Source organism: Nothobranchius furzeri, chromosome 7 (genome assembly GCF_043380555.1).
Source record: "Nothobranchius furzeri strain GRZ-AD chromosome 7, NfurGRZ-RIMD1, whole genome shotgun sequence".
NCBI classification, from domain to species: Eukaryota; Metazoa; Chordata; class Actinopteri; order Cyprinodontiformes; family Nothobranchiidae; genus Nothobranchius; species Nothobranchius furzeri.
The window spans coordinates 81,206,401-81,218,716 of NC_091747.1; positions in this window are offsets into that span (position 1 = coordinate 81,206,401).

The window sequence follows — 12,316 nt, forward strand, 5'->3', positions numbered from 1 at the left end:
TGGTACATTGTTATCTTCAGCAGTATATATTACATTAAACAGACGGCGGAGATTGCTGGAAAGTTGTCTACCTGTAACAAACCCTGTCTGATCAGGATGTATTATCTTATTTATAATAAGCTCAATTCTAGCTGCCAGTACTTTAGTCAGTATTTTATAATCACATCCAAGTAAACTTACTGGGCGATACGACTCACATTTAAGTGGGTCCTTATTCTTCGTAAGGAGTACAGAGATCAAAGCTTGCGACATTGTTTGGGGCAAAGCTTTTTTATCAAGAGCTTCCATAAATAATCTGTGAAGCAAGGGTATCAGTTTGGGAGCAAATGTTTTGTAAAACTCACTTGGGTAGCCATCAGGGCCCGGCGCTTTTCCTGTCTTCATACTCCGAATTGCTTTGTCTATCTCCGTGGTCGAGATGGGTTCCTCCAACCTATCTCTGTCAGCTGCCTCTAGTGGTAATATTTCAAGGTTTTCAAAAAAATCCTTCACTCGGTCCCTATCATTTATTTCTGAGGTGTACAAGTCCTCATAAAAAGATTTAAATTCATTATTAATACCCATATGATCTATAATTTTATTACCCATATTATCTCCTATCTCTACTATCCTACCAGCAGTTGCTGATTGTTTCAGTTGGTAGCTCAGGAGTTTACCAGCGCGCTCGCCATGCTCGTAGAGACCTTGCCTTAACCTAAGATATGAGTCCTCCTCATGCTGACTTGTCAGGATATCATATTCAGTCTGGAGCAGGATCCTTTTTCTATGCAGCTCCTCTAATGGAGTCATAGAATTTGCCTGGTCAACTTCTTTTATTGCTTTCATTAATTCTGTGGTATGTTTAATTTTTCTTTTCCTTTCACCAGCACTGTATGAAATGATTTGTCCACGTATATACGCTTTCAATGATTCCCATAAAGTGCCACTGCTTATATCAGAAGTATCGTTAAGATCCAGGAAAAAAAACTATTTGCGAATTAATGAATTCTTTAAAATCCTCATCAGCCAATAATCTATTATTAAGGCGCCACATCCTCCGAGGTGGTGTATACTCAGGGAATTTAATTTTCAGTGTGACCGGGCTATGGTCAGATAATACTATACCAGGGTATTCTACATTCATTACCATAGGGGTCAATTTATTGTCTAACAAAAAATAATCAATCCTAGTATAAGTTTGGTGTGGCGGGGAATAAAAGGAGTACTGTCTAGCAGTCGGATTTGCATATTTCCATGGATCGAATATACCATATGTTTTACAAAAGGAATTAACACATTGAGCAGATTTACTTAACACATTAAGTGTTGGGCTAGAGTGGTCCAAAGTTAAATCTAGGACACAGTTCAGGTCTCCCCCCAAAATCAGATTATGTGTGTCCAAATTAGGTAGTAGTGAAAACAAATCCTTAAAAAATTGAACATTATCCCAGTTGGGTGCGTATACATTTGCCAACACTACCGGCATATTGAATAATTTCCCAGCTACAATAACATATCGACCATGTTTATCTTTTATGGCAGATGTTTCTATGAATTGTACATTCCTGTGTATAAGGATGGCCACTCCTCGACTCCTACTATCAAAATTTGAATGATAAATCTGATTAAATCCCCCCCTACACAGTTTGAGGTGATCCCTATTTAACAGGTGTGTCTCTTGCAAATATACTATCTCTGCTCCCTGGTCTCTTAAATACGAAAAGATCTTACTCCGTTTTGCCGGCTTATTGATCGCCCTTACGTTCCAGCTCATCAAATTTGTGCCCATTCTGCTCACATCCATGTTTGGTGCCATGCCAGGAGTCCACAGTCCAACATGCCCACTACGCTCCTATACCGTCCACTATCTGGATCACACCCTGAGGATCTGGCAGCTAAAACAAAGAAAATAAAAGGGGGATGTCTGGGAAAAAACGGGAAAGCAACACACACACATACACAATTAACACATAACACAATACATATATGAACATAAATCCAAACGCAGTGCTCTTTAACAAGCACTCTCGTGGCCAGCCGGTCCGCCTTCTCCTACACACCAAGCCTACCGTGTGTGGCTCCGAGCAAAATATCCCATGGTTCTAAAAATATAATATCACCCCAGTAGGGGGAGCTCGTAACCAAAAAAAATTTTTTTTTTAAATAAATAAATTAAAACAAAAACCTTTGAGAAGAAAATACAGTAATACAAAAATAACTTGTACTAGTGGCGGCCCTTTAGTTCCCCCCTCTTTTCTTTCATAAATAGTATAAAGCAGGGCCACAGCATTTCTTAAGCTATTTATTCAAATGTAAAGCAAGAGAATGAGATGTTACTTTGTCAGCATTGTAAAATCTAACCAACAATATCCTTCCTAAGAGTTTTAAGTCCTTACACCAGTGTAGACCTTATACTTAGCCAAACTCAGACCAGCCCATATACTTCACCCAGAGATCAGTGTCTTCTTGATGAACTCCATGGCTTCTTTTGGGCTCTCAAAAGTTCTCGTTTGTCCTCCCTCTGGTGTAATCACCAGCGTTGCCGGGTAACGGAGCCCATATCTTACCCCCCCGCAGGTACGCAGGAGGTTCCGTGCTTCTTTGAAGGCTGTTCTCCTGTCGTTTACTTCCTGGGTGTAGTCTGGAAAGATGTGAATCCGTCCGTTCCGACCTTCTGGTGTTCTCTCCATTTCCCTCGCCTTCTTCAATATCTCCTCCTTCTCCATGTAGTAGTGGCATCTCACCACGAACGCTCTCGGTGGAGCCCCGGCTCCGTCTCGTCTCGCACCGAGTGTTCGGTGTGCTCGGTCAAGCGTCGGTGTCACTGATAGCCCCAGTTTTTCTTTCAGCAGTCCAGCTATGAACTCCGATGGCTTCTTGCCTATCTCAGCCCCTTCCCTTACCCCCACGATGCATATGTTGTTTTGTCGCGATCTTACTTCGAGGTCCTCACTCCGTCTCCTCAGCTTCAGTATCTCCTTCTCCATTTCCTTCAGTTTCATCTCCATGCTGGTTATACTATCAGACTGGCCGTTCAGTGTGTCATCCACTTCTTTCTTCCGCGCTTCCATCTCGTTAGCCAGACTGATGTTCGACTCTTTTATCAGCCTCGCCTCCTCACATAGCAACTCAAATTGAGCTTTAGTGTTATCTTCCACTGTCTTAGCCCACTTTTCCATCTCGGCTTTTGCCTCTTTTCTTCCCTTTTCTATTTCCTCTTTGCATCTCATGATCTCGGTTTTTGTCTCATATCTGTATTTCGTAATCCCAGCATTTGTTTTTTTTATCTCAGACATCATGTCTTGAGCCCACTGAGGCATGTCGTCAGCGTGTGCTGGGCTAGCATTAGCTTTGCTAGCCGAGACGGCAGAATTGCTGTCCGCGTGCAACTTTTCCACGCCAGCACGGGTCTGTCAGTTGGACATTCTCGATCCTAAATTGCCCCGTGAGCACCTTCGTTCACTTCAAAGCACGAATCGCAGTAAACGAGCTCCTCAAAAATGGTAGCAAACTGACAATATCACTATTTTGACTACTTTTGCACGGAGCCTCCGCACGCACGTCCTCACACGACCAAGCACATCCGGAAGTCCCCGGCTTTGTTAAAAAAAATAGCGGTAGAAAACTAAGCTGAAAGCGGTTCTGTTTATAGGCATTTTTCGTTTGTATATTTGTTTTTTTTTATTACATTTTAGGCAGAAATCAGCAAAAACGAGTTTGTTTCACGGGTCCCAGTTTGGTGTGTGTGTGTGTGTGTCGAATTAAACTTGTCATTTGTTTTAAGGAAGATGGAGCAAAGAAGCGTTTTTATTAAGCTTAGAGGTGAAGAGTGAAGCTGTTTACACACACAACCACAGTAGTTCTGCTGCAGGCACGTGCAGAGAGGGGTGCGGAGGGTGCTTGAGACCCTGCCCCTTCTGTCCGAAGTGCCCAAAGTGCCCTTTTTCCGGTCGTTCGTCAGATTTTACCGTACAAAACTGTTATACTGTGATACAAATCGGGCACTAGGACCATGCGGAGGCAGCCGCCTCAAGCTGAAGGCTATTTTCCCCGTCTCTACACACAAGTGTATCTCATTTTCTGACTAGAAATATGGCCAACCTTTCTATTGTTGCTAACATCTCACTGGGCATTGGAGTTGTTTTTCCCCCTAAGGAAGTTAGACAAATCACCAACTACTTGATGTTGCAGTAGTTGCTAATCAACTCTGTATTCCAACAGCTTGTTCTCGTTTTAGGACATCTTTTGAGCTTTTGCATACCTGTTTTTCTTGTCATCTTAGCAAAGTTTCCTCTGACAGAAACGTTATTTAAAATGGAATGTAAAGGAACAGTTGCCATGACCTGGATTCGACCCAGGATTGATGCGGCCACAACGCAGAGTACTAACCACTATACGATCACGGCATGTTTCCTCAGCTCAATCTGTAAGCAGTGATGATCAGCTGTACCAAAACGATAGTAAAGATGTCGACTTGAGAAGAGCGAGAGCTCATCAAAAAAGATCATCTACCTTTTTCTTCAATCCAGATTTGAACCACTGACCTAAGGATGTCTTTTGAGCTGTCTCAACCAAATGAGCTATCAAAGGGTGATGCATGGTAGAAGCACTATGTACTCTGTGTATTGAGCCCTTGATGGCAACGTTTTACTTTTTTCTGTTCGATCTTGTTCCAAACATAGATGCCCAAGTATTTTGGGTGAACGTTCAAAGTACATTTCCCCCTCTCTACACACAAGTGGATCTCATTTTCTTACTAGAAATATGGCCAACCTTTCTATTGTTGCTATCAGCTCACTGGGCATTGGAGTTGTTGTTTCCCCCTAAGGAAGTTAGACAAATCACCAACTTCTTGATGTTGCAGTGGTTGCTAATCAACTCTGTATTCCAACAGCTTGTTCTTGTTTTATGACTTCTTTTGAGCTTTTGCATACCTGTTTTTCTTGTCATCTTAGCAAAGTTTCCTCTGACAGAAATGTTATTTAAGATGGAATGTAAAGGAACATTTGCCATGACCTGGATTCGAGCCAGGATTGCAGCGGCCACAACGCAGAGTACTAACCACTATACGATCACGGCATGTTTCCTCAGCTCCATCTGTAAGCTGGGATGATCAGCTGTGACAAAACCATAGAGAAGATATCGACTTGAGAAGAGCGAGCGATTATCAAAAAAGAACATCTACCTTTTCCTTCAAACCAGATTTGAGCCACTGACCTAATGATGTCTTTTGAGCTGTCAACCAACTGAGCTATCAAAGGGTGATGCATGGTAGGAGCACTATGTACTTTGTGTATTGAGGCCTTGATTGCAACTTTTTACTTTTTTCTGTTCGATCTTGTTCCAAACATTGACAAAAAGAAGCATGCAATAGGGTTCTTTTTGGATCTGAAGAAAGCTTTCGATACAGTAAACCATGACGTATTGATGAGAAAATGGAAAAATATGGTTTCAGGGGTATAGTATTGGACTGGATAAAAAGTTATTTATCAAATAGACAACAATATGTGCAAATAAATCAACATAAATCAGGACTAAGAGAGATACAATGTGGGGTACCTCAAGGATCAGTCTTAGGACCTAAACTATACATAATGTACATAAATGACATTTGTAGGGTTTCACAAGTATTGAAGTTTGTATTGTTTGCAGATGACACAAATGTTTTTTGCTCGGGTGTGGAATTGCAACAGGTCCTGGATGTGGTCACAAAGGAAATAAATTATAAAAATGGTTTGATGTAAATAAACTGTCACTAAATTTAGAGAAAACAAAATTTATGTTGTTTGGTAATGAAAGCAGATACAATGAATTAGATATAGTAATTAATAATGTAAAAATTGAGAGAGTATATGAAATAAAATTTCTTGGGGTGGTCATAGACAGCAGAATCTGTTGGAAGTCACACATCAAATATGTTAGGGGGAAGCTTGCACGGGGCATTGCTATATTGGGGAAAGCTAAGTATATTTTTAATCAGAAAGCACTTTATATGTTATACAATACGATGCTACTGCCATATTTGAGCTATTGTGTAGAGGTCTGGCGAAACACGTACAAAAGTCATTTACAAACAACAATGCAGAAAAGGGCTATCAGATTAATAACAAATTCAGGATATTTGGATCACACAAATCAACTTTTTATTAAAACGCAGACAATGAAGTTCCAGGACTTGGTTAAATACAAAACAGCACAAATAATGTATAAAGTAAGAAATAAATTAATGCCTGATAAAATACAGAAACTGTTCACAGAGAGAGAAGGAGGATATAACCTGAGAGGGACACTAAACTTAAAGATCCATAAGTTTAGAACAACATTAAAACAGATGTGTATCACAATAATAGGGGTTAAATTATGGAACAATTTAGAAGAAGAAATCAAAGTACAAAAATAAATGTGTTTAAAATGAATTATAACATATTCTGAACAAGTATATAGTGGAAAATAGATTTATGTGGGTGTCCTTTATTCCAAGGAAAAGTAAATTGTATCAATTGTAAAAAGATGTTTTTGTTTTCTTTTTTGTTTTTTTTCCATATAATTTGGTGGTTTTTGGTGACTTGTACCATTTTGTTTGTTTTAATGTAGGTGTTACGTCCCCGACATGAGATGTTTAAAAGTGTGAAGGATGGGGAGAACATAAGAACTGGCGGCGGAGTTTAAAATGGGTTTATTTGTACAAAAGGTATTAAAACACGAGCAAAACTGATTTCTCTAAAAGGTTAACAGTACAAAGCACATTATCAACTATAAAACACCTGGTAAAAACTTATTTTAAAAGTTTTACCACAACGAAGGTGTTTTAAGATCCTGAAGTTGATAAAAGTCTAAAAACATTCTACTGACTAAAACACCTGGTAAAAACTTATCTTAAAAGCTTTACCACAACGGAAGGTGTTTAAAACCGAGGTCAGTAAAATAGCCACAGACAAAGTTAACCTTAAAACCCACACACACAAAAGATCCCACTGGATCGTTCACAATTTCTCCTTAAGAGTTAAAAATTACAAAAGTTCCAAAACTCAAACGAACAGGGGTTAAAACTACACAAACCCAGGAGGACAGCAGAACCCCTGCACTGCTGCCTCCCAGACTACTGAAGGCACAGCCCTTTTATGCAGGTGTTTGCTCATTAGGTTGATTCCTCTCAGCTGTGCTCCTCAGCAGTCTGGGAGAGAGGAGGAGGAGGAGCGGTGTCAGGCTGATTCACTACAGATGGGTGAATTTGGTTGCTTCTCTCCACTGGTCAGGCTGGCAGCCGTAACAGTAGGTTTTGTGTTAGATTTAGTAAACAAGTAAAAATTACTCGTATAAAGGGGTAGGGATATATAAGTTTCCACTTCAGCCTACTCCTTTTCAAACACAGAAGAAGGGATGATATGTATTTTTTCTGTTTGTGGTATTTTTAAAAAAATTATGCATGTTTTCTTTGTTTGAAATAAACTAAACTAATAATAAACATTGATGCCCAAGTTTTTTGGGTGAACGTTCAAAGTACATTTCCCCGTCTCTACACACAAGTGGATCTCATTTTCTGACTAGAAATATGGCCAACCTTTCTATTGTTGCAATCAGCTCACTGGGCATTGGAGTTGTTTTTCCCCCTAAGGAAGTTAGACAAATCACCAACTACTTGACTTTGCAGTAGTTGCTAATCAACTCTGTATTCCAACAGCTTGTTCTCGTTTTATGACTTCTTTTGAGCTTTTGCATACCTGTTTTTCTTGTCATCTTAGCAAAGTTTCCTCTGACAGAAAGGTTATTTAAGATGGAATGTAAAGGAACATTTGCCATGACCTGGATTCGACCCAGGATTGAATCGGCCACAACGCAGAGTACTAAGCACTATACGATCACGGCATGTTTTCTCAGCTCCATCTGTAAGCAGTGATGATCAATTGTAACAAAACGATAGTAAAGATGTCGACTTGAGAAGAGCGAGAGCTCATCAAAAAAGATCATCTACCTTTTTCTTCAATCCAGATTTGAACCACTGACCTAAGGATGTCTTTTGAGCTGTCTCAACCAAATGAGCTATCAAAGGGTGATGCATGGTAGAAGCACTATGTACTCTGTGTATTGAGCCCTTGATTGCAACGTTTTACTTTTTTCTGTTCGATCTTGTTCCAAACATAGTTGCCAAGGTTTTTTGGGTGAACGTTCAAAGTACATTTCCCCCTCTCTACACACAAGTGGATCTCATTTTCTTACTAGAAATATGGCCAACCTTTCTATTGTTGCTATCAGCTCACTGGGCATTGGAGTTGTTTTTTCCCCCTAAGGAAGTTAGACAAATCACCAACTACTTGACTTGGCGGTGGTTGCTAATCAACTTTGTATTCCAACAGCTTGTTCTTGTTTTATGACTTCTTTTGAGCTCTTGCATACCTGCTTTTCTTGTCATCTTAGCAAAGTTTCCTCTGACAGAAAGGTTATTTAAGATGGAATGTAAAGGAACATTTGCCATGACCTGGATTCGACACAGGATTGCAGCGGCCACAACTCAGAGTACTAACCACTATACGATCACGGCATGTTTCCTCAGCTCCATCTGTAAGCAGTGATGATCAATTGTAACAAAACAATAGTAAAGATGCCGACTTGAGAAGAGCGAGAGCTCATCAAAAAAGAACATCTACCTTTTTCTTCAATCCAGATTTGAACCACTGACCTAAGGATGTCTTTTGAGCTGTCTCAACCAACTGAGCTATCAAAGGGTGATGCATGGTAGAAGCACTATGTACTCTGTGTATTGAGCCCTTGATTGCAACGTTTAACTTTTTTCTGTTCGATCTTGTTCCAAACATAGATGCCCAAGTTTTTTGGGTGAACGTTCAAAGTACATTTCCCCGTCTCTACACACAAGTTGATCTCATTTTCTGACTAGAAATATGGCCAACCTTTCTATTGTTGCTATCAGCTCACTGGGCATTGGAGTTGTTTTTTCCCCCTAACGAAGTTAGACAAATCACCAACTACTTGACTTGGCAGTGGTTGCTAATCAACTTTGTATTCCAACAGCTTGTTCTTGTTTTATGACTTCTTTTGAGCTTTTGCATACCTGCTTTTCTTGTCAACTTAGCAAAGTTTCCTCTGACAGAAAGGTTATTTAAGATGGAATGTAAAGGAACATTTGCCATGACCTGGATTCGACACAGGATTGCAGCGGCCACAACTCAGAGTACTAACCACTATACGATCACGGCATGTTTCCTCAGCTCCATCTGTAAGCAGTGATGATCAATTGTAACAAAACAATAGTAAAGATGCCGACTTGAGAAGAGCGAGAGCTCATCAAAAAAGAACATCTACCTTTTTCTTCAATCCAGATTTGAACCACTGACCTAAGGATGTCTTTTGAGCTGTCTCAACCAACTGAGCTATCAAAGGGTGATGCATGGTAGAAGCACTATGTTCTCTGTGTATTGAGCCCTTGATTGCAACGTTTAACTTTTTTCTGTTCGATCTTGTTCCAAACATAGATGCCCAAGTTTTTTGGGTGAACGTTCAAAGTACATTTCCCCATCTCTACACACAAGTTGATCTCATTTTCTGACTAGAAATATGGCCAACCTTTCTATTGTTGCTATCAGCTCACTGGGCATTGGAGTTGTTTTTTCCCCCTAAGGAAGTTAGACAAATCACCAACTACTTGACTTTGCAGTTGTTGCTAATCAACTCTGTATTCCAACAGCTTGTTCTTGTTTTATGCAAGTGCAGAACCACAAAGGCGGAGCTGCACCAGAAGGTGGAGCTGCACCAGAGTCAGCCCCGCCCATTCCAGAATCAGCCCCGCCCATTCCATTAGAGTCAGTCCAATTCCTTCCAGTTGTCAGACTTGATAGCATTCTGGAACCAAAGAGGGTGTTATAGCTAAAAAATGCAAGATTGAGGACGGAGTTGAGAAGTTAATTGAACAGTTTTTGTAAAGGTTCCATATAATTAAAAATCTAACTTTTGGAACTTTTAATCATGTTATATCGTCATTTCCTCATAAGAAACACGACAAAGCCATTTTTAGCCTCATACATGCATTTTCCTCCCATCTCAGCTTCAATTTGGTCTCCTCCCCCGAAGCGGGTCTGGTCTTGGTTCTCAAATCTGGATATTCTGTGAATTTTCTGACAAATTATTTCTGAAATTACTTCTACTGAGATACCGCCAATAAACCATACAACCCATCTCAGAGACACACTGAGAAGCACAATTACATGTAACGCTACATGATTTATAACAGATGTGGTGGTGTAGTGGTTATGGAGTCAGGTTGACATGCAGTTCTTGTAACGAGCTGACTGGCGGATCCGTAAAAACACCCAACACAGAATGACAGTTAAACGAGTTTATTTAAAGGAGAGAGGCAGAGGCAATGTCAGGAGGCAGGAGGTCGTTACCGGGAGATCTGAAGCAGAGAATAATCCACAAGGGAGATCCAGGAAGCGAAGTCGGGGACGGAGCAGAGTCGGAGCCAGAGGATCAGAAAGGCAGCGGTGCAGACAAGGTAATCCAAGAATCGGAGTCGGAGACGGAGCAGAGTCGGAGCCAACAGGATAATCCAATAATCAAGGTCAGGAACGGAACAGAGTCGGGATCAGGAGACAAGGTAAGAGAATGCTGGAGAATCTACTAGGAGAACGTTCGATAATCTGGCAATGGCTGGGTGGCTGAGTGGATATTAAATAGCAGGAGGAGCAGGTGTGGTGAATAAGGTTGATGACGGAACAGGTGGAGTGAATGGAGCTGATGAGGTGCAGCAGTGGTTGCTGTGGTAACAGGTCTTTGGCAGGAACAGGATCATGACAGTACCCCCCCTCAAGGACCGGCACCAGCCGGTCCACCCGGCTGGTCAGGATGGGTCCGGTGGAAGTCGCGGATAAGGGAACCATCGAGGATGTCCCTGGCGGGAACCCAGGAACGCTCCTCAGGACCAAACCCCTCCCAATCCACCAGGTACTGAAGTCCCCGACCCCAGCGCCTGGATCGTAGGAGTCGCCGCACATCCCAAACCGGCCCACCCCCCACCAGCCGGGCGGGCGGAGGGGGCCCGGAGGCGGGCACAAGTGCCGAGGAGACGACGGGCTTGATCCTGGAGACGTGAAAGGTGGGATGGATGCGAAGGGGTCCGGGGAGACGGAGGTGGACCGCAGCAGGGTTAATGACCTTAGACACAGGGAAGGGACCAATGAACCGAGGCGCCAGCTTGCGGCAATCCACCCTGAGGGGAACATCCTTAGTGGACAACCACACCCTTTGCCCAAGACTGTAGGTAGGAGCAGGAATGCGACGACGGTTAGCAGAGCGGGAGTAGACTGCAGAGGAGTGGACGAGGTTCCTGCGGGCCATCCTCCAAGCCCGATGACACCGGAGAGCAGCCGCCTGGGCCGAAGGAACCCGGGGACACATGGTCCTGCAGGGAGAACACAGGAGGCTGAAAACCATAGACGGCATAGAACGGAGACACACCTGTGGAACTTGACGGCAGGGAGTTAAGGGCATGCTCCACCCAAGGCAGGTTACGGGACCAGGAGGTTGCATCGTCCTCACAAAGTGCCCGGAGTCTGGTCTCCACCTCCTGGTTGATCCTCTCCGATTGTCCATCGGTCTGGGGGTGAAAACCGGATGAGAGGCTCACTTGAATGCCCAGACGAGCACAGAACTCCCTCCAAAAGCCAGAGACGAACTGAGGACCACGATCAGAGACAATGTCCAGGGGTAATCCATGAAGGCGAAACACCTCTCTCGCCATGATGTCAGCCATGTCTTTGGCCGAGGGGAGTTTCCTAAGAGGAACCAGATGGGACATTTTCGAGAAACGGTCTACGATGGTGAGAATTACCTTGAAACCATCAGAAGGAGGAAGACCCGTGATGAAATCCATGCTGATGTGAGACCAGGGACGGCGGGGAATGGACAATGGTCGTAATAATCCAGCCGGGGGTTGTCGAGAGATCTTGGCTTTGGCACAGGTAGGACAGGCTGAAACAAACTCTTTAACATCTCTAGACAGGGTAGGCCACCAGAAATTATTGCGTACAAGGACCATCGTTTTGGAGATGCCAGGATGGCAATAGAGACGGGAGCTGTGGCAGAAGGTGAGTACCTGGGAACGGAGGGCATCAGGAACGAACAGGCGATCGGGAGGACACTGGGGAGGCACAGGATACTGCTGGTGCGCCTGTCGGAGTTGATTCTCCAGCTCCAATCTGGATGCTCCAAGCAATATCCTTTGTGGGAGAATCAGAGTGTCGGGGTCGTAGTCCTGGTTGGTTATTGCGGGTTCCATAGATCTGGACAGGGCATCGGGTTTTGTGTTCTTTTCTCCTGGGCGATA